At 37.1% G+C, this 27,540-nt stretch overlaps 2 protein-coding genes across 6 annotated transcripts in view; both read right to left on the reverse strand.

The window, feature by feature from the left end:
- Window positions 1–27,540, reverse strand: part of LOC132121511 (inactive ubiquitin carboxyl-terminal hydrolase 54-like) — a 142,195-nt gene that overhangs the window by 63,271 nt on the left and 51,384 nt on the right. The gene's annotated exons all lie outside the window — the stretch shown is intronic.
- LOC132121517 (monocarboxylate transporter 6-like) overlaps window positions 19,813–27,540 on the reverse strand; it is a 175,080-nt gene continuing 167,352 nt past the window's right edge. Inside the window, 1 exon segment of the mRNA XM_059530999.1 lies at window positions 19,813–20,120. The gene's annotated coding sequence lies outside the window, so the exon portion shown is untranslated.

Raw genomic sequence — 27,540 nt, forward strand, 5'->3', positions numbered from 1 at the left:
ACGGAAACGAAACTGGCAAACGGCGCAAAGGACGAAAGGAAAGTCTGAAAAGGTTCACGGTTAAAAACAGTAAAAGGCCACGGAGAAACAGTTAAAACTGCAAGGTTTAGCTTCGGTCAATTGGGGAACAAGGTTGGTATAGTTAATAAGAAATATATTTGAGTTACTTGAAATGTTTATTGTAAAATGTATAATTTGGTAATGCTATCGGATTGAAACTAATGTAATGAGCTGTGTAGCGTTCGAAATGTGATGGTAATGCATGGTTTATTTGTTTGTTACTCAGCTCTTACGTTGGTTGATGACACGGACGGCAATAAAAGTCATTTTAACCATCAGTTCTGGCCTTCTCAATATTGACTGGATGCTACAGCATGAATTCGGAGAGATTTGGACGGCATGTGGTGGAGAGTGACGTCACTGTCCAGAATTGTTTTTGTTATTTCTAAGAAGGAGAAATTCATTTGATGTTAATTTCAAAAGCACAAACCGGCACAAATCGAGCACAAACGAACAACACCAGTTTTGTGCGATTTAGATTGCATGGGGTGGAGAGTGACGTCACTGTTCGTAAAAAGTTTATTTTTGTTATATAAAAAAAGTGGTCATAGTTATACACATTGTTTTCTGACCAGTCGCGTGCCGTCACACACACACATTCACTTGAACACATACAAACGCACTCACGCTAAATCACTCGGTCACTCACAAACTAACACTTTTAGTTCACACAAAAATTAAAATTTCCTAATCATTTACTACTCCCAATGCCATCCAGGATATCCATGGCTTTTTTTGGTGACTGCAAAATCTCACTGTGAGGAAATCAGTTCTACTATATCTACTAAAAATGCAGGAATGCCACACTCAGCTTGGGAAGCTGTGCTTCGTTATTTTCTGTAGGGTTTGTGTCCCCTCCAGTCTCTCCATACCTTACTGCAAATAATACACTGGCGAAGCTAAATAACTTATTTACTGTTTTACAGTAGGTAATAATGCAGGACAACGTGTGTTGATGTTTTTTGGCTGTATCATTTAATTTTTAACTTATGCAAATGACTCTAAAATGATGGTATATTATAGATTTTTTAAGAATAAACCTAAATAATTAGTGCTGTGCCAAAACACAAAACAAAACTAGAGCTGTGACAAAATAAATAAAAAATTAAAAAATACATATAAATAATACATAAATATAGATTATGATATGCCAGATTGTCCTTAAACCTGTGAATGCACACTTTGACCATGGTGTACCAGCAGCAACTGCAAACACAATTTATTTTTTAATATTTCAGTTAGAATCCTTCCAAGTTCACAGAAGAAGCTTTAACCTGCTATATCATGAATACTGAGCATTCTGATGTCCTACTTGACATTCTCCTTTTTGCGTATTTGGACGCAAGGTGTGTGACGACAGTAACATATAGCAACCTGCCGTGATTCCTCATGCAGTGACAAATTTGCTGTCCCCTGTGCTGCAGCGAGCCATCTCATCAACCTGTGCGTGTGGCTCTAAACCACAGCTAATCTACACTGAAAAAAGGCAGAGACAAACAAAGGGAAATAATCACAAACTAATCGCTAAGTGCAGGTCTCCCCTGAGACTGGCGGAAAATAAATAGATGTGTTTCATAACTAATACACAAAGCATCTGCATTAGGTCCGATGAACAAAGAACACTAAAGCCCCTTTGATTGGGCTAAATATGTGAAAGGGGATTATATAATGCTTTTTTCTTCTTTATCTCCATCTCCTTCTAACAGTCTTTTCAAGCACCCACTTTATATCTCTTAGTGTTATGAAATGATCCTACGGGTCTTTACCTAGAGTCAGGTCGTAGATAGATTATGCACTCAAAATGGAATACATAAAACATTACACCACTATCCTTAAAAAGCATCTAATGGCTTTCTCATTTCCAATCAAACACTAACACACAGGGTCACACACACACATAAAAAGCAAAGCTCTGGAGTCTCAGCTCTCTTCTCTGTTCCCAAAATCCCTGTGGCAGCACTACGTGATTGTCAGTTCAGTCTCAGGGCAGATTTGCTGCTAGTCTCTGCAGCTCTTAACCCTGGCCTGGTTTCCTCTCAATACATCCTCAAAGAGCTCTGCGCTCGTGTGTTCCGACCTGCCTGCCCTTGCACTTTATGTATCTAAAAGAAAAAGTTATTCCTTAGAAAATGTGTACATGCTGTAGCAGACAAGATATTTAAATATAGGGAATAACATGTAAATTAGCCATAGTTTAAACCTGGCCTGCAACATGTCCTGATCTTATTCTCTGTCCAGATCCTATTTCTAACAGGGGTGGGTGTGGGGTGAAGACGAGGATGATGAAGATCAAGAGGTCAAATCAAAGGGCACTAAATCACAAGGATACATGCAGGAAAGGCTATAAAAGGCACATAATCGATGATGTAAGTTGTGTCCCTAATAGTGCAGGAAAATGAGACTAGGCTTAAGCAGATAGCAGATACGATAGCAGATAAGCACAGACCCTTTCATTCCAATCCACTATTAAATGGGCCTGAACCGAGTTCATACACTCAGACTCTAAGAGAGACCAGTTTTGCGACCTATCAGGGCCATATGGAAATGCTCGGCCTTTAGCAAAACACTTCAAAGGAGTGAGGCTGAATTTAAGGTCTCCAGCTGAAAGAGAGGAGCTGAGCAAAGCTGAAGGAGTGAAGAGATGCTGAAGGATGACAGACTGCATTCTAGTGCCGGAGTATGCACTTTTCTCTGCCTTTCCTTATTTCTTTTAGTAGTGATGAATCGGCTTCCAGCTGAACAATGAGCTGAGTGGATATTGGTGAGGACCAGCGGTTAGAACCACAGTCGCAGAGAGGGCATATGAGATAGTGAAAGAAAAAAAAGAAACAAAGACAGAGAAGAAGGGTGGGGCAGGGAGATATACATCAAATATATATTTTTTTTAATGAGACATTTTTATAACGTCTTTGATTTAAATGTCAGTCGCAAAAATGGTATTAGGGTAAGTTTGATTCGTTTGTGTAAATCAGTTCAAACTGTCTGTTTTAATGAATCAATTCACTCAAAAATGTTCACAGAAGTACAGAGCGAAAATTATTTTTCAAAGCTGTAAATAAAAAAGTTTATCACAGTATGTTTATACCTCAAAATTTCATGTTTAATTCAATAAGTCACTTGCCATTTCCTTACAAGCAATTACTGCGTGAAAATTGTTTCTACATCAAGTGTTTTGTGTATTAAAATACTGTTATTAATTATTTTGTATTGTATTTTCTCTAATCACTCATCTCTGATAAAGAATTACAAAGTAAAAAAAAATTTTAATTCATAATTCATTAATTCTGGATCCTACTGGTGCATATTTAAAAATAAAAATAATAATAATACAATTCTGAAATATTTACTGAAAAACGGTAACCATGACTTTTTTCAGTAATTTCATTAATGACATGAAATATTTTCAATGTAATTGGTAACAAATGGCGGTGAAAAAAAAAACATTTCAGAGCAAATGCATAAATATCAAGACACTGAATAAAAAAAGTAATGACAGACTGAAATAGTATTGTTTATGCCACAGTATCTTACTGGAGAGTCAAACTCAGGTACTGTAAATATGCAGCATTCTGCAGTGTGGGCCCCTGCTTTACATGGTGAAAATATGGCGAGAATCTCACGCAAACAGAGACAACTTTAAGCACAGTGATAAATTACACTCTCCGACCGCAGCCCTGCAGAGAGGGCTCTGATGCTATAAAGTCTGAGTAGGTGAGGGGCTGCGTCGAGTAGTGTGTGTGTGTGTGTGTGTGTGTGTGTGTGTGTGTGTGTGTGTGTGTGTGTGTGTGAATCCCATGTGGGCAGGCTGGGATGACTCAGAGTGAGAGATGCACACACACCACCATACCGCTTCCATCCACAACCAGTGACCAATCGATCATCCCCAACTCCTGAGGGGAAGTGAGTTTGCAGCAAGATGCAGAAAAAGAAAAACGTCACAGGTCTTCAGTCAAATGTTAATTTAAACATACATACGGATATGGTTCGCATATGTTTCCCACACTGCTGAATCTTCATCACCACAACAAAAGAAGTCATGTTTTACTTGAGAATCTGAGTTTGCTTTTTGTATTGAATGTGATTAATTAAAAAAGACTGTGTATCCCAAAAGAAAGGCAAGAATTGTCTTTCTGTTGCTATTTCCTCATTAACTGCCTGCAATAACAACCTGTAAACCTGTAATCATTGTCCAATTCAGGAGTCATGAGGGGCCATTCACACAGAATGTGAGACTCAGGGCAGAAGAATGAAATGCAAATGAAATGGTCTAGAATTTTTTGACTTGAATGCTGCATTTTTAGATCACTGTGTCGCTTCAAAAGATAAGAGCACAATGGTCTAAACACGTTAATTTAGAGCAAAAACGCAATAATTGTACAGGTTAGGGTGTACAGACACTACTTTTAACTTGAAGGCTGCATTTTCATTATGCAGATGCCGTCTAGCACGTCTACATAAGAAAATCAATAGAAATGTAGAAATGTAAAAATTCTCTAATCTAATTCGTTTTAAGTCAATCAAAACTTTACAATGCAAGTGATGAATAGTTCAGAAAGACTGGTTTAAATTAGCCAAATACTTTTCTGAACTGAATCACAGGCTGGCTATTAAACAAACATCCGACATACTTATTGAAATTTAAGCTGACTGTTGATTCAGTTTTGATATGAACGCGTGTGTGTGTGTGTTTGTGTGTGTGTGTGTGTGTGTGTGCAAAGAGTATAATTATAAGTTAATTATAAGTATAAACTACATATGAAAAACAATACTTTCAAAAGATAAGTCCCCTGATAAATATTTTAAGTAAAATGCGTGTCAAACAGCCCTGGCCTTCCGTACATCTAACTCTTCCCACCACAAACAAACAAACACACACACACACACACACACACACACACACACACACACACACCCTACCTCCTGCTAAAAAGCATTTTGTGTTTTAATTGATCTGCTGTCCCACTTCTTGAGGACACCAACAGCTACAGACTGAAACATCTGTAAGCTTGCACAGTTCTGAGAAGGATCCACTTCAACATCATACACAAGACAGATTATTTATATTGTGTAAAACTAATATATTTCATGTCAAAACTATATTTATGCTGTAATATTTCTCAGATTGCAGTTTTTTACCTATCCAATTAAATACATTATTTTACTAAACATATTTTATGTCTTTTAAGTATCCTGCAACATTTATGATGAGGCTATGAGCCAGAAATTTTCATAGTTTCAATCTGGAAAGGCCCTGATTTACTTCTTTCTTTTCTTTTATTTTTTGTGGCATTTCTGTCAGTAATAATCCCGGATTTGTCTGAAATTCTGCAGTGTATACAGACATTTACTGATCCGTATACACCTCTATTCATGCAGTGTCTCACTCAAAAGAAAGAGTGGATATTGAAAGAGATGAAATCAGGGCTCTCCAACCTATTTTACACCATGGACCGGTTACGTATTTGAAAATTTTCTCGCAGACCAGCTGGAGGGTATATATATATATATATATATATATATATATATATTAGTACTGGGCAATGATTAAATTTTTGCAATTAATCACGTTTTCTCTGCATTGTTATGCACAAAATTCAATAGTGAATTCAAAAGCACTGTATTGGGCAAACAAGATAAAAAAAACAAAAAAAAAACAGTCTATCAAAATCACAGATTACACAACATATTATACTGCCAAAAAAAGGTATTTCCCGTATAAGCAAAGTCCAAACATAAAACATTACTGTAGCATGGCCATAAAAACTTTCTATATCCCCAAAGAGTGCATAAATGTTTGACTTTCTGAAGTTAAATACATTTCTCCTGTATTATGAGACCAGTTGAGTGTTCCAGGAGGTTACAAGATGGTGACAACTAGCACAAACATCCTGTCCTCCAGAGAGAAGTGTCTGTCTACCACCAGCAGAACAACACATTAGGGTAAGGGGGCGACTGACAGGGAACGTGGCATCATAATCTGGTTCACTGCACCTTTGCAGATGTGTGACAGGTGTGAGAGGAGAAGAGACAGGTTGCAGCCCCTTCTGCAGGGTTACAGGGAGGTAAGACTGTCAGGACGGCTTCCTAAGACCAGATCTCCAGTCAGGCAGACCAGACGGCACTAAGGGAAAGAACTCGGGTGAATGATGGTGAGCTGAATGAAGACTGAAGATATTCTGTGGGGGTTAAATGTTTACGGGCACTTCCAAAAACAGCAGTTAATGGCACAAACAAATGTGGCAGCACATTAAAAGAACATTTCATCCAAAAATGAGAATTTGCTCACCATCAGGCCATCCAAGTTGTAGATGAGGTTGTTTCTTGATCGGACCAGATTTGGAGATTCAGCATTACATCACTTGCTCACCAACAGATCCTCTACTGTAGAGTGAATAGGTGCCACAGAGGATCCATTGGTGAGCAAGTGACGTAATACTACATTTTTGCAAATCTGTTCCAATGAAGAAACAAACTCATCTTGATACATTTTTTAATTTTTGGGTGAACTGTTGCTTTAAGCATAAAAGTATGAGGCCTGTTTCTTTATATATGCCAATATGTAAGTTTACAATGACAATATAAGCTATAAAACTTGAAGTCATCCAGTACTTCATCCCTTGCCTGTGTGTTTGAAACTGTTTCTTTTGCCTACATCTGCATCCATGCGGTCTCATCTCAGGTAAGGTTAGGCAGCTGTGTGACAGGAACAGTCAAGCTATAATGGCCCATTGGGACCTTTCCATGCAGCATCTAGTTCCAGCCCAGCCCATTAATCTCTACTGTAAACAAGCTAGTGCCTGCAGATGTTTGCGTTGCCTCCAGCTCTTTGCATGCAGCTACTTTTTGAACAGGAAGTCGCGGTCCACCTGGTTTGTCACATTAAAGAAACACTTCAGCTTCACACTAGATATCGGTTCAGCTCCAGACAGACACTGGACTCTAAATACAAGTAGGCCTTTAACAAAGACACTCCAGACATATGGCAGAGCAGGTGAACTATTTAAGGTTTATTTACTTATGTTGTTGTTGTTTTTAACAGCTGTTTGTATTGTGAGTCAGATGACGATGTAGCCACTATTTCATCACACGGATACACACCAGATTAGAATTGCTGTGCTGTTCTGTTCTCTTCCGGCATACAGTAAAAGTGCTGCAACATCACAGGCACAAAAAAATAAAAATGGCTGGTTCATTTTAAAAGGAGTTACTTATCTCATTTCAAGCAATAAACAACTATTCAGTACAATATAGTATCATATGATACACAATATGTTTGCCTATATTTCATGCACTAAGCACATTTTCTGTGTATGAATCCATACAGTGTTTATCATTCTGCTGCATACTGTATCATAGTATATAGTGCAAAGTAAGCAGCACGGTAGACTTGCATAGTGAGCAAAGTTAATTTTGGGGTTACCCAAGGTAATACTTTTAGATCCATGTGCTCAGAAGTGAAAACGCATACCAGTCAGTGTTTACTGATTTTTTTTTTCTTTTACTTTGTGTCTTACATAATGTACATAAATTACCATTAATGAATATGGAAACATTTATCCTTGAGCCAGCAATCCTCAAAAGGTTTACATGAATGTAATATTTGTGTTTCTCAATTAAAGCTCATCAGGACAGGATGTTTTCTTGCTGCTGGACAATTTACAAATTATTCATGTTATCATACTAAACAATTGTTACTCTATGAACATAACCAGAAAGAAATCAAAAGAAACAAAAATAAAGAAAAATATAAAGAAGGGAATAAAGAAGGGAATAAAAAAATAAGGAAGGGAGAAAATGACACAAAATGGGAGGAAGAAAGAAGGACAGAAATGAAAAGGAGAGGAAAACCAGAGGGAAATAATGAAGGGAAGAGGGGATGATGAAGGAAGAATGGACAGAAAGTCAAAAAAATGAAATGGAAGTAGGAAAGAAGGAATAAAAGAATTAAAGAACAGAAGTGAAAGGAAAAGTGGAAGGAAAGTAGAAAATGAAAAGGAGGAGGATGGAAGAAACTAAAGAAATTAAAGTAAAAAAAATGAAAGAAGAAAATAAAAAAGAAAGATAGTAAAGAAAGTAAAGAAGGATGGGAAACAGAGGAAACAGGAGGATGTAAACAAGGAAAGAAGGAAAAGACAACAGAAGTACAGTCAGAAGGAAAAAAGTAAGGGTAAGAGAAAGAGGAAGGAAGAAAGAGAAAAGAAGTAAATGAAAATGAATGGAAAAGAGGAAGAAAAATTAAAAAGGAAGAAATAAAAGAATGTAATAAAAAAGGTGTGAAAGTAGTAAATAAAAAGGACATAAAATTGAAGGAAGAAAGGAAGGATGGAGATGAAAAGAATTAGAAATCAAAATGTAGGCAAAGAGAGAGAATGGAGAATTCAGGAACAACGAAAGGAACATTAAAAAAATATTATTTAAATAAAAGAAAGAAGGAAGAAGGAAGTGAAAAAGTACAGGAAAGAAAGAAAGAAAGAAAGAAAGAAAGAAAGAAAGAAAGAAAGAAAGAAAGAAAGAAAGAAAGAAAGAAAGAAAGAAAGAAAGAAAGAAAAGAAGATACTCTGTCCTGCAGTTTGAGTAATAAAATAGATCTTGTGATTATGCAAATGAGTCATTGTGAGGAGTAAAAGAAACATTGGCATGCCTCATTAGCTCCTCTCTGTCTTTCTTCACCATTATTTCCTTTTCATCTCAAGGTATTTCTGACAGTAATGATTGTGTTCACAGCTGGTATGAGGGAAGACAGCTGAAAAAAAAGGCTTTTTAAGTGCCGCAATCACCATAAAATCTAGATTTGATCAAGTTGGCTGGCAGAGGAAATACGTTAATGAAGGAAGGGAAGCCACATGACCCGGGTCAGAGAGGAGACGAAGGTGGTGTGGTATGGACCCTGATAATTACCGGCAGCAGTCCTGGCCCGGCTTCAGTCAAGCACACAGGCTGTTTATTCAAATGAGCTCTGATAAGGCTTAATGTGGACAGCGGCTTATTGCTCTCATCCTAATGAGAAAAATCACAACACTCTCAGAACAGGTTCTCCGGCAGACAAGCAACAGTGCATTGTAAAACAGCACTAATGGCAGCTGAATAAGGGAAAGAAGAGATAAAAACAAGGGGGGGGGGGATGCCATGGTACGCTAACAGGGCAGGTGACGCTGGAGGCTGTTTTTAGGCTAAACATATGCTTCATTATGATTCCCCATCTATCCATTTAATACTCAAACAAACAGGTTGTCTATATGAATATAGAGAGAGTTATTTCTGTATTGTTAGCCTCTCTGATGGATGTTTCTACAAAACAGTTGCCATTTGTGCTTTGAATTGACAAGTAATGCAGTGATTTTAACAATGAATAGCTGATACTAAAACCACATAGACAAAAACCCAGTAACTATTTTTGTTTTTTCCTTTTCTTCTGTTGTGTCTCCACTAGTACTTATATCATTTTTCTTCATAAACAAAGAGACCCACTTTAATTGAATAAAATATGAAAATAAAAGCTAGCATTCTTCTTCATTCTTTCTCTGTTATATAAGAAGTGATACTGTTTAAAAAATGGTTTACATAATGACCTATTCCATTAAAAACTACTTATAGCAACATGCTTCTAAGAAACAAAAATTTACTCATTTTTACAAATTTTACAAATTTTTACTAACCATCACTTAATCATTCACATAAGCATGACTTTTTTTATAGTGAACAAAAATGTAAAAATGCTAATTTGCTGAATAAACTGAATTTCTTTCAATAAACATTTTCATTTACATTGTACACACAAACACACACATACACACATATATATATATATAAAACCTTGTCACTGTCAACCCTGTGCCTTCGTGAAAGGATACATTTAATACATCTAAACATGAATTAAAATGTATTAATCTTGCTTTAGGTGGCACAATTCTACTAATTAACACTTGAAGACATTATCTGCCTGACAGACTGTATAAAATCTTACAGAAATGTACTTTCAGGAAAAGGCACCAACTTTACAGAATGACCCTGCAGTAATTTACTTCTGCCGACATTTTAAAATGAGATATGATTAGACTCTTCATAATAAGTACATGATTAAAAAGTGTATTCATTCATTATTTCAGCAAGGTTATCTCAGGATACAGTAAAGTAAGCCCTAGGCTCTCAACCGAAGCCCCTTCCAGATTTTAAAGCAAAAAAAAACTTGATAAATTAAGAGCCTTTCGTGTGCTTAAGATGCAGTGGGATGAGAATGTGCATGGAAATTTGGAATTCAACTACCGAGCTTAAATTAACCACCTAAGCACTGGAGGAGTCTGTCGAGACCTTTTCCAAACTGATACAGGTATTAGGTAGAATTTCATCGGTCTGGAAGCGACCTTTCTTACAGGACTGAAGACTTGTGAACGAGTCAATCGTTCGTTCGTTATCTGGCTCGGCTCGGTGTTCATCTTCAGTTCTCTCTTCACAGCAGTTCAGTCAGTGTACTGTTTGAGTACATGAATTATTCCGAGATATTGGTTTGTTTTAACTCAGAGGGAGTGTCAGCCACATTAAAAAAGTTAACAGCTTAAGTAATTTGTGGATTAATGCGTATTGGAGATGCGGACCGTTTAAAACGATTCAGTTTGATTTGGTGAACTGGTTCAAAAAGATCCGGTTACATCGAATGATTCGTTTGCGAACCGGATATCACAAACTGCTTTGTTTTGAACTCTCTCACAACAGACACGGAAGAGAAGACAATGCTGAATAAAGTCGTAGTTTTTGCTATTTTTGGACCAAAATGTATTTTCGATGCTTCAAAAAATTCTAACTGACCCTCTGATGTCACATGGACTACTTTGAAGATGTTTTTATTACCTTTCTGGACATGGACAGTATACCGTACATAGGTTTTCAATGGAGGGACTGAGAGCTCTCGGACTAAATCTAAAATATCTTAAACTGTGTTCCGATGATAAACGGAGGTCTCAGGGGTTTGGAACGACATGAGGGTGAGTTATTAATGACATAATTTAGATTTTTGGGTGAACTATCCCTTTAAAGGACTAGTTCAGCTATAAACTCTCCCTCATGTTGTCCTAAACCTGTATTACTTCTGTATTAATATACTACTATATTATTATATCTTCTACATAACATAAAATAAGAGATTTTGGAAAATTAAAATGAAAGGTCCAACATTCACTGTAAAAAATTATTTAGTAGTTTAGTTGTTTCAATGAATTTTTTTATGTTGACACAACTTGCAGTTACTGAATTTGTTCATTCAACTAAAAATTTTTCAGTGTCTCAAATAGTTTGAAAGTTGACTTAACTAGATTATTTGTCCTCTAAATTTAAAAAAATGTGTTGACTCAATTCAATAGCAATATCACGTTCCAGGCCCGGTTCTACGGGGGTGCTTGAGGGTGCTAAGCACCCTCAAATAAAAGTGAAAGCACCCTCAGATGAAAAATTATTAATAGCACACATACACAAGATTTTGCCGAAAATAAAACACAGACGGATTTCACACTCTTGCCTATAATAGGATAGCATACACAAAATAAATAAATTAATACAATTAAACAAATATATATATATATATATATATATATATATATATATATATATATATATATATATATATATATATTAAATAAATTATTTTGTTATGCTTTCATGTTTAATGCATTGTAGTTGTCCTTTCGTGATCGCGATACGCAAAAGGTGAAACTGTCTCTTTAATTGCCCACTTTGCTTGCGTGCGTGCTTCCCGCTCAGAAAACGTAAAAACATTCAAAATACCTCAGCTGATAAACATCATGTCGACAAGACGCGCTGTGTTCTGTGACCTTTTTTTCCACTGCCCAGGGACAAGCATGTGAAGAGTCAGTGGCTACAGTTCATATTTACTAACACAGAAGTTTAGCCCGAACCTCGCGTCATTTTAATGACGTTTCTCCAACATAATGTTCTCCAACATAAATGCTTTCAAGTCTGGATTCGCAAGCCGTTTGAAGGAAGGTTACAGTACTGAATATATTTGGATTAGCTTCTTCCTCCTCCTCCGAATCACAACCTGTAAGTATTATTATTAATAATTGTAGCATGCTCAATAAGTTTTTTGTGTAATGTTATGTGTGTTGTGTAACGTTAAGCTAGCGCAGCTTCTTGGTCTTTTGCTGTCAATTGTTTTGAACTGCTTGTCGTTGTTATAGACCCTTTGCAAACACGTGACCACGACCACGTGACGACGCCATGCTGGACGGCAAAATCACTGGACGCGCAGGCTGAGCAGTAGTAGACGAGCGGGAAATTTGAATAGTTTTAAACAGATTAAAATAGATAACGTTAACATTACCACTAAACTTCATGGCTTCTTCTATTGAAGAAGTTGTAGTGCCGTTATCGGTCGAGGTAGGGCATCTGGTAGGTGCTCACAAAGAGCGATATTTGGAGAAGTTGGAGATAGCAGGTTTGGATACAGACCCTTACCTTCTTCATCCCTCGGTTTTCACGGACCTCGTTAAATCGCCGAGTCTGCCTGACTTCGGCCCACACGATTTGTACCACTATGTGGTAAACGGGGTATCCCCATACACTGGTGCTGATCTCAAAGCTTTTAAAAGTCTGGATGCTTACCAGTTCTTCGTAGCTGGCTGGGTTACAGCTACGCGATGCTACGCTAACGGCGGGGGGAGGTACCTCATAATGGCAAAGGTAAGACATCGATCTATGGTTTATTTTGTATTATTACATGGCTTAGTTGAATTCTAATGTAGAATGCAGTCTGTTATTTCTTGATAAATATTTATATAACACGTAGCCTATGATTTTAGAGTACATGGTCGGCCGTGGCTTTTTAATGGATGCCTGGACGCATCCCAGCTCTGGGAAGTGCAGTCATTAATTATCGATCACACGTTAATCCATGCAGACAGTAAATCACGGTGTGTCTGTGATCCGTAGTAACCACATATAATTGTAACATCTAGACATCTTCTTATCTGTGATTATATTCGCAGTAGCCTATGTTAAGATTCTACCAGTTAATCACAGCAAAGTATTCACAATGTGCATTTATTGTGTTACTGCAGCATTAAACAATAACATCACAATAACATTCATGTAAAAATAATGTATCTATGCCACTTTCTGTATTTGTAGGTGCATCATAGCCAGTAAACCACGGAGTGTCTGTGATCAGTAGCCACACATAATTTTTACATCTAGCCATCATCTCATCTGTGATTATATTCGCTGTAGCCTATGTTAAGATTTGACTATCACAGTGATTAAGATGTATTCACAAGGGGCATTTATGGTGTCACTGCAGCAGTAAATAATAACATCACAATAACATTCATGTAAGAATAATGTATTTATGCCACTTTCTGTAATTGTAGGTGCATCACAGTCAGTCACTGTCTGAAACCCAACTACAACCATGGGTATCTTTGAAGAAGGATGGGACAGTCTTGTGCGGCCACTGTACATGTAAAGCGGGCCTGGGAGAGGTGTGCTCCCACGTGACAGCTCTGCTATACGCAATAGACTCTGCTGTTAAACATCTGGAAGACAAAAGCTGCACTGATGGGCCCAGACAGTGGGGACTTCCTCCTTTGAAAGCGGGCAAGGCTTTGTACGAAGAGGGATCAGGAATTGATTTCTCACATCCTGCCAAAAAGCGTTGTGGTGTAAACAACCAAAGCCATTCAGGTTGTCCATCTGTGAAAAAAGTGGGTGTGTCTGCAGCAGCTATAGAACAATTCTACAAGGCTCTGGATAATGCAACTCCAAACCCTTCAGAGAAGAGTGGTATCCTACGCATATTGCCACACTACTGTAAACAGTTTCAACCAAAAGTGGTGTCTCTGGGTCTACCACAGCCCCTGACTGAGTTATACAGTGCTCAGAACCGGAAGCTGTCTGCCTCGGACCTTGAGAAAAAATGTGATGCGGTATTCAATGATATGGAAGTCACACCAGAGCAGGTATAGTCATCCCTCTTAATCTCATATGACTAAAATGTGCTTTAAGGTGTCATGTCATTAATTTCATCTTCTATAATTTACAATGTTGTAGGCAGTAAAAGTTGAGGAAGAGACACGACAACAGGGAAAGTCAAGGCTATGGTTTGACATGAGGGCTGGTAGGGTGACAGCATCTAGGTTCAAGTCAGCTGCAAGGACAGACCCTACAAATCCTTCCAAATCCCTAATTAGGCAGATCTGTTACCCTGACCTATGCAGATTTTCAACAGTTGCAACCAGGCATGTGTGACATAATGACATAAACATACAGTTACTGTTTTTAATTTCACCATAGTGTAAGTGAGTAAAGAAATTAGATGTTCTTTGAACTTATGTTTCAACTATGGAAATGTATGCAATACATGTTGTGTTCTAATGTAGAGGGCCCCTGCTCACAAAAACATCAAAGAAACAAAAACAAGACAAAGAAATGCATTTATCATTGGAATATTTATTATAGTCAGTATTACAAATTATCAACATTAAATTACAAACATGATGACAGATTACATCCCTCAATCTCTTTGAGTGCCCTTATCTATTTTTAATCCCAGGTGTATGGTGTAGGTCCTTTGCCTATTTATTCCTAATGTTCCTTTTAAATGGTTCCTGTTATATTTAATTTACACCTTTTTAAACTACTCTGTGATATCTGTGATAGAATATGATACAAGAGAATATTATGTGCTATTAAGATTAGGCCAATTTTGGGTACTGACATCTATAGTACTTATAGTTCTTAGGGAAATGAGAGAACAAATCCAATGAAAAGGACACTCAAAGAGCTACGATGACTTAAAGGAATAGTTCACTTTAAAATGAAAATTCTGTCATCATATACTCACTCTCATGTTGTTTCAAACCTGCATGAATTTCTTTCTTCTGCTGAACAGAAAGGAAGATATTTAGAAGATTATCAGTAACCAGACAGTTTTTGGATCCCATTGACTTCCATAGTATATTTTTTTCTACTATGGAAGTCAATGGGACCCAGAAACTGTCTGGTTACTGACATTCTTCTAAATATCTTCCTTTCTGTTCAGCAGAAGAAAGAAATTCATACAGGTTTGAAACAATATGAGGGTGAGTATATGAAAATTATCATTTTAAAGTGAACTATTCCTTTAATAACATTATTTTTCTCATTTTCAGATGGGGATGTGAACATGAACAAAAAGCCAGAGAGACATATGAGGCTTACGCTGCACAACATCATCAGGACCTAAGTGTTCGTGATGCCGGTCTCCATATTGATACCTCCCGTCCCTACCTTGGAGCATCTCCAGATGCCTTGCTGTCCTGCTCCTGCTGTGGCGATGGTATTTTGGAAATCAAATGCCCACACTGTGCCAAAGACACCGGAGTCCTCAGTGCCACTGAAAAGAAACATTTCTGCATTGAGAACACAGATGGTACACATGCACTTAACAGAGATCATCAATACCACTACCAGGTGCAAGCCCAGTTGTTTGTGACGAAGCGGAAGTTTTGTGACTTCATGGTGTGGTCTACATCCGATTTTTTTATACAGAGAATTTTGCCTGATGCTGACTTTTTTACAGAAGCAGTGCAGAATGTTGAGGCCTTCTATAGGTCAGCCATTTTATCTGAGTTATTGGCCAAGACATATACATGCCCAGATAGACTGCTGTCAGACAAAACACAGTCCACAGACTCATGAAGTGAATTACTAGAATTGTTGGGTCTTTGTAAATTATAGTGTGGTCTAGACCTACTCCATTTGTAATGTTTTTCTTTTAATTTCTTATGATGTGATACTATAAATCAAATGTAATTGAATTATTAGTAAGATTTGCCAGTGTGTAATTCTACATACATTTAATATCCTTTTATAAAGTACAACAGCATAGTCAAAAGTTTGAGGGCTGGTTTATTTTACAAAAACATCTTTCAACACGTTTATAAAAGCCAACCTAAATTACATTAATAATGACATTAAGCTAACGTTAGCTACCTTTGTGAATGGGTAGCAGTAACGTTAACGTTAGACTGCACAGCCCTATCACACTAGCTGGCACTTGCTCATTACATAGCTAACTTAGGTTACTCATGTTACAAATGACAATTTGACTGGGTCTCCATCTGGACAAGGATGGCGATATGGTATTACACAAATTAAGTAAACGTAACTGGGAAATACATGAACCTTACCTTGTAAAAAATGCTCGCTGCAAATCCTGGAGTACTTGGAGGGCTGCCAGTCCTTTCGGCTGATAGCAGCAACCCATCGCTGCCTTCTCTCCCCATCAAATGGTATTCGATAAAAAGATATATTGGCTTTACCCTGTCTATTAGCACAGCCCACGGCACAACACGAAATAACCATTTTACAACTAGAACTAACTCAAACACGAACTCATTTGGCTTGCCGTCCGTCTACAGAATAGCTCTTCCGCCGTCCGTCATGGCGTTCAGAATTCGCGCGAGTAGAGCGTGACGTCACGTGCAAAGGGTCTATTGGAGTTGTCATAAAGAATATAGCAGCAATACCTTGGTGTAATAACATTACTGCAGCAGTGCTTTATCAATATGTTTATGCATAACGCTAACAATGAATGACTGATTGGGTGTTGATGTGTTGTCATGGTTGTCATATTGTACAGACCCGGCAGTCAGCGCTAGTGCATTATGGGTAATTGTTTGTTGGGAGTTGATTTATGCGTTATTACAGCAATATGGTTGGGGTTTGTGTTAGTAAAGTTACGTGTGTTTATGTTCAAGTTAGGTTGGATGTTCTTGGTACATTTTCTGCCTTGTTATGTAAAACCGTGTCTCTCACCGTCATGGAGAGAGACGTGTGTAAGGCAGTGACTTTTGGCCATTCTAGGAGTGTACAATTGAAGTTGAAGGGGGTTACAACAAGGGTATCACCACAGTAGGTAGGCTATGTGTGGTATGTTTTAATGTTTTGTAAAGTGAAGATCGTTGCTTGTTTACATGCTATTCTATAATTTACTGCCAGATCGTATATTGTTTAACATAACAGCAATTACAGTAGTATTGTTGTATACAACATCCCCAATTTTGAGATACTATGTTTCAGACTGATGACTGAGCTATTTCCTACGATTATGTAAGCAGCACCCTCTCTATATTCAGAAGCACCCTCAGTGATTTTGTTCTAGAACCGGGCCTGTCACGTTCTCAACATCACTTATCGAGAGATCTCCTCATTCTCGTGAAGGCTGTTGCAGATGCAGACAGAATACGGTCGTCGGCCATTCTAGTAAGCTTCTCCACAAAGTTTGGACATTTTAACAGAATACAACTTTGGTAAGTAAAATATTCGTTTTCAGTGGCTTAATGTGTACAATTACATTTGTTGTCTCAGAAGAGTAAGTATGGTTTAAAGAGTCGTATTTTTTTATGTACTGTATGCGAATGTTCGTTTGCACTCTGAAGCCTCAGAATACAGGCGGTTCCACAGTATTTTCCTTATAAATATTAAAACAGATATTCTCCCATGCGGGACAGCGGTGCTGAACTTATGTGGAGAACGATAAAAATACAGTTTGTATGTATTAATTGAGCCCAGAGCTGCGTTAGAGACCGTTCAAACAGAGCGCGAGAGCGCAACGGATCACTGTATGGATTAAGAACAGCGGGAATTAAAAAGAAAGGAACCGCTCTAAACCTGACAGCGTAAAAACATCCATCAGAATATACATCGATGAAAAATTAGGGGGGGAAAGAAGACTACTACTCGAACTGTCTCTTTTCTGCATGTTATAAGGGAAACAAATGAGCACTTTCCTCAGAGTTCTTCTGGAGCGCGTAACTTAACGTTACATTTGATATCGCTGACATAAGCTTGGTTCTGATGATTTTTCTGAAGGTATACAAACTCTTCTTTCAGTTTTCTGAAGTGACGTTAGTCATTCAAGTGCCTCACCAGAACTCAGTGTAATGCTGCGCGAATAATGTTATCTGTTTTTATACAGTCTATGGTGAATATACGGTCATAAGTAAATTGCATACGTTTAAAACTATATATTTTAGAATAAAAGTAATAATAGCATATATCTTGTATAAATAGCCATACAATAACGATCGACACAAATGGGTTACATTTCTTTTTATTGTGTTATAATTCTGTGTTATGTCATTTAAAAGCATCGTCTGGATGGTAAAGTTTGTCTTTGGTATTTAAAACAAACTTGTCAATACATTTGACTTTCTCTTTAAAGATTTATTTATATATTTATGTTTATTATTTTTCAGTGTTTTAACGTGTTTTTCTTTATTTTTCATGTTTATGATATTTTGGAATGACTGAAGATCAGTGCATAATTCAGTAATCCTGTGGATGGACCGAAGCAATTCCTTTTGCAGTTTAATCCATCAAAATGCTTTGCAGACATAATGGAGATGACATTCACATTGTAGAGCTTGGACAAACTTGTAAGTAAATGTATTTACTTTATAAATGTACATTTATTGGAGTCTATCAGCTTTACAATTGTAAGGCACATTTTAATGCTTCCTTTTGCTTTTGTAAGCACACAGGCTCGGCGCAGGAACTCATCAAGGACATGACTGTTGGGATCACGTTTGTGGATGACCAAACTGAGCACCATCAGTCTGCAGTGATGTGGTCCAGGTAATAGAAGAAGAAGAAATCTGGGTGATCTGGGGTTGTAACACGTTGTGGGGTTGTGTACTGTATTAGACGATCTGGAACTGGGACTAACAGAAATAAACTAATTCAGGTTTAAAACAACTTAAGGTTTAGTAAATTACAATTTTCTTTCTTTTTCTCTTTTGGGTGAACCCTTTACGAAAATGTAGATATTTGCATTGGAAAACAGCTTAAAAATTTGGAAAACATAATTTGACATTATTTTCCCTTCAGTTTTATTCTTTGTATTTTCTATAATTGGTATTTTAAAAGTCTTTATAAAGCGTTAAATTTATCTCCATAAAATCAACAGAATACCTGTTTATGTACATCGCCATTCTTTATTATTTTGCTGTTTTGAATCCTGAAAAATATTCAGTGCTAGCATATTGGCCATTAGCAACTTTGCTTAAAGGGTTAGTTCACCAAAAAATGAAAATTAGGCCATGTTTTACTCATTCTCAAGTCATCCTATGTGTATATGATTTTCTTCTTTCAGACGAATCTTATCTGAGTTGAATTAAAAATTGTCATGGCTCTTCCAAGTTATTTAATGGCAGTAGACAGGTGTGTTTTTTTTCTCAGCAGTCCAAAAATAGTCAAATAAAATGCACCCATCCATCAATAAAACGTGCCTCACATGGCTCTGGGGGGTGAATAAAGGCTTCCTGTAGCAAATCGATGCGTTTTTTGTTAGAAAAATATCCATATTTAAAACGTTATAAACACTTTTTTTTCCTCTTCCACTGACTATCATACGTACAAGTCTAATTTTGTGAATCTACTTCGTGATCGGCGTATTGTTGTCTCTCCTCCGCTCTTCCGTGTTCGTCACTAATCACCGGTGCATGCATGACCACTATGTCCTATTTTCATCCACCCGGAATGGCTCTCAAGAAAGTGAAAGAAAAGTGTTTAAATATGTTTTAAATAACATAATAAATATGTATATTTTTCTTACAAAAACACATGGATTCGCTACAGGAGGCCCTTATTCACCTCTTAGAGCCCTGTAAGGTACTTTTTATTATGAATTGATGCACATTATTGACTACCGTATTTTCCGGACTATAAGTCGTACTTTTTTTCCTAGTTTGGCTGGTCCTGCGACTTATAGTCAGGTGCGACTTATCAAATTAATTTGACATGAACTGAGAGAAATGAACCAAGAGAAAACATTACCGTGTACAGCAGTGAGAGGGCGCTCTATACTGCTCAATGCTCCTGTAGCCTACACTGAAGACATAGAGCGCCCTCTCGCGGCTGTAGACGGTAATGTTTTCTCTTGGTGCTTGGTTCTAAATAAATGCGACTTATAGTCCAGTGCGACTTATATACGTTTTTTACCTTGTCATGATGTATTTTTGGACTGATGCGACTTATACTTAGGTGCGACTTATAGTCTGAAAAATACGGTACTTTTGGACTGTTGAAAAAAAAACACCCACCTATTGCCATTATAAAGCTTGGAAGAGCAAGAATAGTTTTTAATATAATCCGATTGGATTTGTCTGAAAAAAGAAAGTCATACACACCTACGATGCCATGAGGTTGAGTTAAGCATGCATTTTTAGGTTAACAAACCCTTTAGCAGTCATGCTTTACTCTGTACATGCAGTGCAACAGACTATTATTTAAAAGGTATACCTCTTTACACCAATATATTTTCTGATCATTGTAAAAATGATGTGACAGATTAGAAAGTTAAAATTGGATTAAGAAAAAAAAAAACGAATATGTTGAATTGGTTTGTCACATTTTATGTCATTCAGAAATCATGTAGAATACCAGTGAAGAAAATAATCCCCCCCCCCCCCCCCGCATTTTTAGCCTAGTTGGTTCCGAAAGTGTATTTTCCACCTATTTTCCCATTGGGATTTTAAACTCTTTGTGTTCAGTGTAACAATAAAAACTTCATAATCATCGTGAAGAAGGAGGCGGGAACCGGCAGACAATCAAATGAAACTTTAATAATAAAATAAAGACAAAACAGCGCGACAGCCCCTCACGGATGACTGCCGCGCACAAACAAATCCAAAACACAAACTAAAATCCAGGCCTGGTCCTCTCGTCCTTAACTGTCTTCGCTCCAGTTTTATATCCTTCCATCTCCTCCGTGGGACTCGAGACCGGTGGGTCGAGCAGGTGTGGCTCATTTCCAATCACTCCACCGGCCTCGCTCCGTTCCCACAGCTCTCGGCCCCGCCCCACTCGCCACATTCAGCATAACAAAGAAATTTGTACAGGCTTTTAACAGTTTAATACAGGAAGTTATTTTGAATGTTTCTACACGAAACAGTTGAGGAGCACCATTTACTTTTGACTTTCATTTTTGGTTACATTTTTCAAAATATCTTCCACTTGAATGTGAATTACAATTTGCATTTATTGATAGCTGTGCTTTTAACAAAACACACAACATTATTAGTGTATGTACAAATGTGTGTTAATTTGTTATAAATTTATTTAGTAATGTAATATTTTTTGTTTTCCCAGCCATCCGGTGACATTAAGGATGTTGAGAAAGAAATTGAAGAGGGCATTCTGATTGTAACTGAGGAGCAGCAAAGTGATGTGCTTCCCAAGGAATAACCAACATTGGTCTCATTTGGACATCCTGCCATCATTGACACCTCCCATGTCCCCAAGGCATTTGGACCCCTAATGGGTCTGTATGCAGTGAACATCCACTACCTCATGAAATACACCATTGAGGGTCTGCAAAAACTTGTGAAGATCAGCTGCTCCCACCATGTGCTCGCTACAGCGACAGTAACTGTAGGTGTGGGGGAGTGAATGTACAGTGCTCTCTCCACCCTCAACCCCATGACTGAGGTGTCCTTGAGCAAGCCACCGAATCCCCAACTGCTCCCCGGGCGCCGCAGCATAAATGGCTGCCCACTGCTCTTTTTTTAAGGAACTTTATGTTCTTTCGTGCCTTACACTACATTTTAGAATGTAGTTTTTCATGTCATGACTTGGAATATGCATGTTGTCATGTAAACAAATGTTGTTTCACCTCTCATTTCTTAAACAGTTTGTACACATTTTCAGTTTGTAGCATTATGATGGTGGAGAGTTTGGAAACTTTCAAGATCCTTCTGATGTTAACACCTCTGTCTGGTCATGTTGTGCTATGAAATTTAGAATCTGACAGTTTAGATCTTTGTGCTTCCATGTGCATTCATTACATTTATATCTTATTATACAGAAGTACAGTACACTAATTTTTTGTAACTAATTGTGATATTATATACATATATCTTGGTTTCTCATTTTGACCATGACTTGCATTATGGTGGGGGGAGTGCATGTGAACTTGTGCAGGGCTAATATGCAGAGTTTAACCTTCTGATTTTCATATTGAAAAAAAAATTCCTTTGGTTTTGATCTGATGAATTGAAATGAAACTATTTGTTTCTCAATCCCATGCCAATGTTATTATACATCACACTTTCAAGTGTCGTTTCAGATCTTTAGACGTGTGTGTTTGTATTTTGCAATTTTTTTTTAATCAATTATCAGTTGATGTGTTGACAGCAAATTGCTTGTTCAATTTAAATGTGAATGCAAGTGTTGTCTCTATCATTAAATAAATTACATAAAAAAGTGTTTTGTCATCTTTATTTAAACATTTAAGGCAGTGGGGTAACATTTGTTTACGATTATTGATCGAAGTAAAAAAAAAAAAAATCCCTGTTGACACAACATGATTTAGTTGACTGGACTAGAAAATAATAGTCAAGTCAACTTAAAGAAATTTGTTACCTGGACTAATTCCACTCTAATTTGAAGTTGTTTCAACAAGATTTTTTTTGTCAAGATAACAAAAAATTTTTAGGCAGCGGGGTAACATAATATTTTTAGTTGACTCAACAAATTCTTTTTTACAGTGTTGTTTCTGTCCCCAATCTACTTCAGAACATCTTCCTTTGTGTCCCACTTAGTTCACCCCAAAATGAAAATTCTGTCATCATTTACTCACTGTCAAGTTGTTCTAAACTTGTATGAGTTTATTTCTATTGCTGAATGTAAAATAAGATATTTTGAAGAATGTGGGTAAGCAAACAGTTGTCGGTAGCCATTGGCTTCCCATTTAATGAGAAAAAATACTATAGAAGACAATTGAAACCAGAAACACAATCTTAAGTAGGGCATTTCGCACCGCATTAGTTCTAGAATTAAATGTACAGTACTAAAGTACTGAGACGATTTTGTGCGAACTACACTGAACAAAATTATAAACGCAACACTTTTGTTTTTGATGATTTTTAATGAGCTGAACTAAGACACACCTGTGCTTTAACCACCTTGTCTAATCAGCATCTTGATATGCCACACCTGTGAGGTGGATGAATTATCTCAACAAAGGATAAGTGCTCACTAACACAGATTTAGACAGATTTGTGAACAATATTTGAGAGAAATAGGCCTTTTGTGTACATAGAAAAAGTCTTAGATCTTTGAGTTAAGCTCATGAAAAATGGGGGCAAAGTCCAAAGTGTGGCGTTTATAATTTTGTTCAGGGTATTTCCTAGTACCATTTAAAGGGTTGTATTCTTACTTATGTCTCGGGCAGTACCATGTGTGCTGGTTAGTCTCTGCTCCGGAGTAGGAGCTAATTTGGTTCTTGAAAAGGCAGTCCAGTACTAAAATGCCAAAAAGTGGGTGGTTCCACAATTAGTTCTGGTACTATGAACAGGTTCCCACGGTGCAAAAGTCCTTAATGTACCTGTATCATCTTTTATGTTCAGCAGAAGAAAGGAATTCATGCAAGTTTGGAACAACTTGAGGGCAAATAAATGATGACAATTTTTATTTCTGGTGTGAACTATCCCATTAATTCTCAAAAAAAAAAAAAAAATCTAAACCGTACAAATTGGTTCCCCAGGCAGATGGCAATGACACAGAACCCATTTAGCCAAGCCTCTTTCAAGAACTGTGTTCGGACTAAAGGATTAGTATAATAGCCCTAATAATATGTCTCTACTGCGAAATGAAGCCAGGACCTTTTGCTCCCACACACCTGGTTAGCCTGATCCAGCTGATAATGATCGCATTCATCACTGAGCTCATTTTGGAAAAGCTCAAATAGATCCATGGTGCTGGACTTGACTTTTGAATGAAGCGCCCTAGAGGGTCCACGTTAACCCATTTACAACAGCACACTCACGACGCATGATGCATAAGATCTTTGGAGAATCGGCTGTGGTGCGACAGTATCTCACATATGATGAGCTAATCTAGAGGGGCCTCTTTAATAAAATTCCTGTCTAATGTTTGATAAGAAGTTAGTTTTGCCTTCACTGGATCAGTGATTTGATTTTGCTCTTTCAAGTAAGTTGCGAGTGAACAAAAAAGAAAAGTGAAAAAAAAACACCCTCCAGCATAATTCTGCTCCCTAATCCCTATCCAGCACTGTTGCAGTGACTACAAAGTGATTATTAAGGATTCCTATAAGTGGAGAGAATAAAAATTTTATGATTTGGTAACGTTTTCTTCCCTTTCTTACCAGTTTTCTTTTTTCTCACTTACTCTTTTTAGCCATATCTTCCTCAGTTGGGCATGTGCAAAATATGTACACATATACATCTATATATACTGTACATGTATGTACAGTATATTAACACACATGTTATTTCAGTTTTTTAGTTGTTTTAGTTTATGAAAATAAAATAAATGAAATGAAAAGTGTTACCTGGTATGTGCGTGTGTGTGTGTGTGTGTGTGTGTGTGTGTGTGTGTGTGAGACTAGTCTATTATGAAAATGTTGTTTTCAACATCCTGTTAAAGGGCGTCCAAGGCTATGTTGGGTAGGCAACAGAGAATGATGTTTAATTTATGAGCAGACAGACTGTTTGGCCAGACAGATTGGTGTAAGTGAGGACAGCCTACAACGAAGACCCAGATAAAGCTCTGCTAAACTGGGACCGGCAGAGACCAACAGTGACATCAGATACAGCAGCAAGAAAAAGATAGAATGGAAGAGAGAGAGAAACAGAGAGAAATCCATAACACTCTGAATGAACTCTACAGACATCCCAGAATACTAAATACTGCTTCAATTGCTCAAATCATCTGTAAACAATCACAGATTTTTCTGAGCTATTCAAAAGGTCCAAGAAAGAACCTTTGGCCGTAACTGGCAAAACTGTGAAAATGGAAAATATATTTTTAACCTTTTTTTTTTTTTTTTTTTTTTTTTTTTTTTTATAAAAAAATATTTATACTTGTTCTTTTGACAATTGTATTAGTTTTACTTGCATATTTGTAATAAACAGTACATGTCATTGTGTCGCTTTTTGCATCATATACAAAATGACCCAGTCACTAAAGCTAAAAGTTTAAAGACACACTATGATTTTGTTCTAATTTAAATGTAATGTACCACTTAAAAAAGAAAGCTCTCGGATTTCATCAAAAATATCTTTATTTGTGTTCCAAAGATGAACGAAGGTCTTAAGAGTTTAGAACGTCATGAGGGTGAGTAATTAATGTTTTTTTGGGGTGAACTAACCTTTTAATAAATAAAAAATATAAAAAATAATAAGTAGCAATGTTAGGCTATTTCTTCTGCTCTACTGCTAAGTTGACCCTGTTGGCTCATATGTTGGGTTGTTTTTTCCAGTGTTGGGTAGTTTTTCTGTTACCCAGCCACTGGGTTAGTGGCTGGGTCAGTCTCACTGACAGCTGAAACCATACACCCCTCCCCCTCCCTCCGACCAAACAACCCAGCACACGGTTACTTCAGCCAAGCTGATGGGTTACAGTCAGAACTAGCGCTGGGATAAACGATTATTTTTTTTTTAAACGATTAATCTAGCGATATTTTTTTTTCGATGCATCGATTAATCTAACGATTAATTTTTTCCAGGCCGATTTGATTTCGATTATCTCCCCATTAATTGACTACTAACAATTTATACATATTGATTTACATATCTGAATGAAAAAAACATCAATTCCTTAACATTGCAATATATGTTTATTGCTCTTAAAATTACAAAATAAAAGACTGACTAAGAATGCATTACTTTGCACTTGTATAGAGATAGCATTCAATAAAACCTTGAAACCTTGAAAACACATAGCTTACTGAAACAAGCTTACTGAACACATAGGGCATAGCTTACTGAAAAAAAGTTCTTCTTTCAGATGAAAATAACAACAATTGATTCAATAAAAAGGGTCACCCAAAATACTTGTTTAGAGCAATTGAAAGAATACAGTATGTAAATGTAAACTTGAGGGCTTTTAGCTAATACAGAGAGTGCTTTTCCAAAAAAAAAAAAAAAAAATTAACAGTGGGAGCCAGCAGCCTGTCATGGAGAAAAAAAAATCTCCGAATGCTCCACGTGAAACTTCGGCGTTCCGCCCTTTTTCTATCGTGTCTAATGATTTTGGTTAATATGCACGAGGGAGGGAGGGAGCAAGAAGCGCTCGTGTTGTTTGAAGACTATGAGTGCGCGCGCAGCCGGGGCTCTCTCTCGTACGCGCTCTGTCACTGTCACTCACCGATCAAATAAGGCTTTGACAGCCGCCAAAAAAAAAGATCAATGCAGAAAAACCCTGGATTGGTTATATAACGTTGGACAGAATGTTGATCCGGCCATCGCGTATATTCAGTGCACATAAGGTAAACGTTTTGCAAACGTTTTTTAGAGAAATAAAAACAGGTCGACGAATCGATGCGCATACGTCATCGATGACCTCGACGCGTTGTCCCAGCCCTAGTCAGAACGCTTTTGCATCATCTTCAGGAGAGTGGTTCTCAGCGCTGTCTAACTGGTGTACTTCATCAGTGAAATAATGGTGTGTTTAATTCCATCTATAAAGTCTTTACTCTGCTGTAAATACTATTATTTTACGCAACACAACATACAGTATCGAGATGTCAGTCAGCTAAATGTGTCAGCAGTGGTCATTTTGAATTATGAAAACGCCTTTTGACTTTTATTTTTATTCATTATAATACAGAATTTAATTTATTTTGGTGTTAAGATATGTTTATGTCTAATCTCAGTGCTGTTTGTTTATGGGCAGGTTATGGAGTCACGGCATCTTTCAGTTTAGAGTTAATCCGTGAGGACAGCAGCCCATCACTGGCTCAAATTTTTGCAATCACCGGCACAAGAATCAGCACTATTTTGGTTTAAAAAGATAATACAGAATGGTTGAATACACTTGAATTAAAATGTTACTTTGAAATGTTTTAGTTTATTCTTACATGGTGTTTTTTATTTATTTCCAGCCCATTTTAAATGAGCAATAAAGTAATTTTAAACAATAGTTGATTTAAATAAAACAACCCTGCATGTTGGGGAAAAACATTTAACCCAACCAGCTGGGTCAAAGCAACTCAGCATATGTTCTGTTCAATATTTACCAAGCACTGGGTTGCCAAATAACCCAACAATGGTTGTTTTTTGAACCAGCAAATATATACCATCATAAATATATATGAAGAGCTGAGATGCAAAATAATCTAAAATTAGCATTTTTATCAAGCTCCTATGTTTAGGTTCAGTCATTTTACTCTAATGGCAATGTATAGGTCCTTTTCTATGCGATTACAGTGAAATAACTAACATAAATATAGGAGGCTGATAAAAATGCTAATTTTAGAAGAAAATTTCAGACAGCACTTAGAAACTTTTGCATAATTCTTCATATTACCCACATACATACCACAGGAACTCCTCTTTTATTATACTGCAGTTTACAATAAAGCTACAGGCCAACAGTTCTGTTTACTCCTCAAAGCTGCATTTGCCACCTGGCGTAAATTTGGAGCCTGTGCAAACATCACCTATAAAGTATAATGCATAAACATAATAC

The sequence above is a fragment of the Carassius carassius genome, chromosome 39 (assembly GCF_963082965.1).
Source record: "Carassius carassius chromosome 39, fCarCar2.1, whole genome shotgun sequence".
NCBI classification, from domain to species: domain Eukaryota; kingdom Metazoa; phylum Chordata; class Actinopteri; order Cypriniformes; family Cyprinidae; genus Carassius; species Carassius carassius.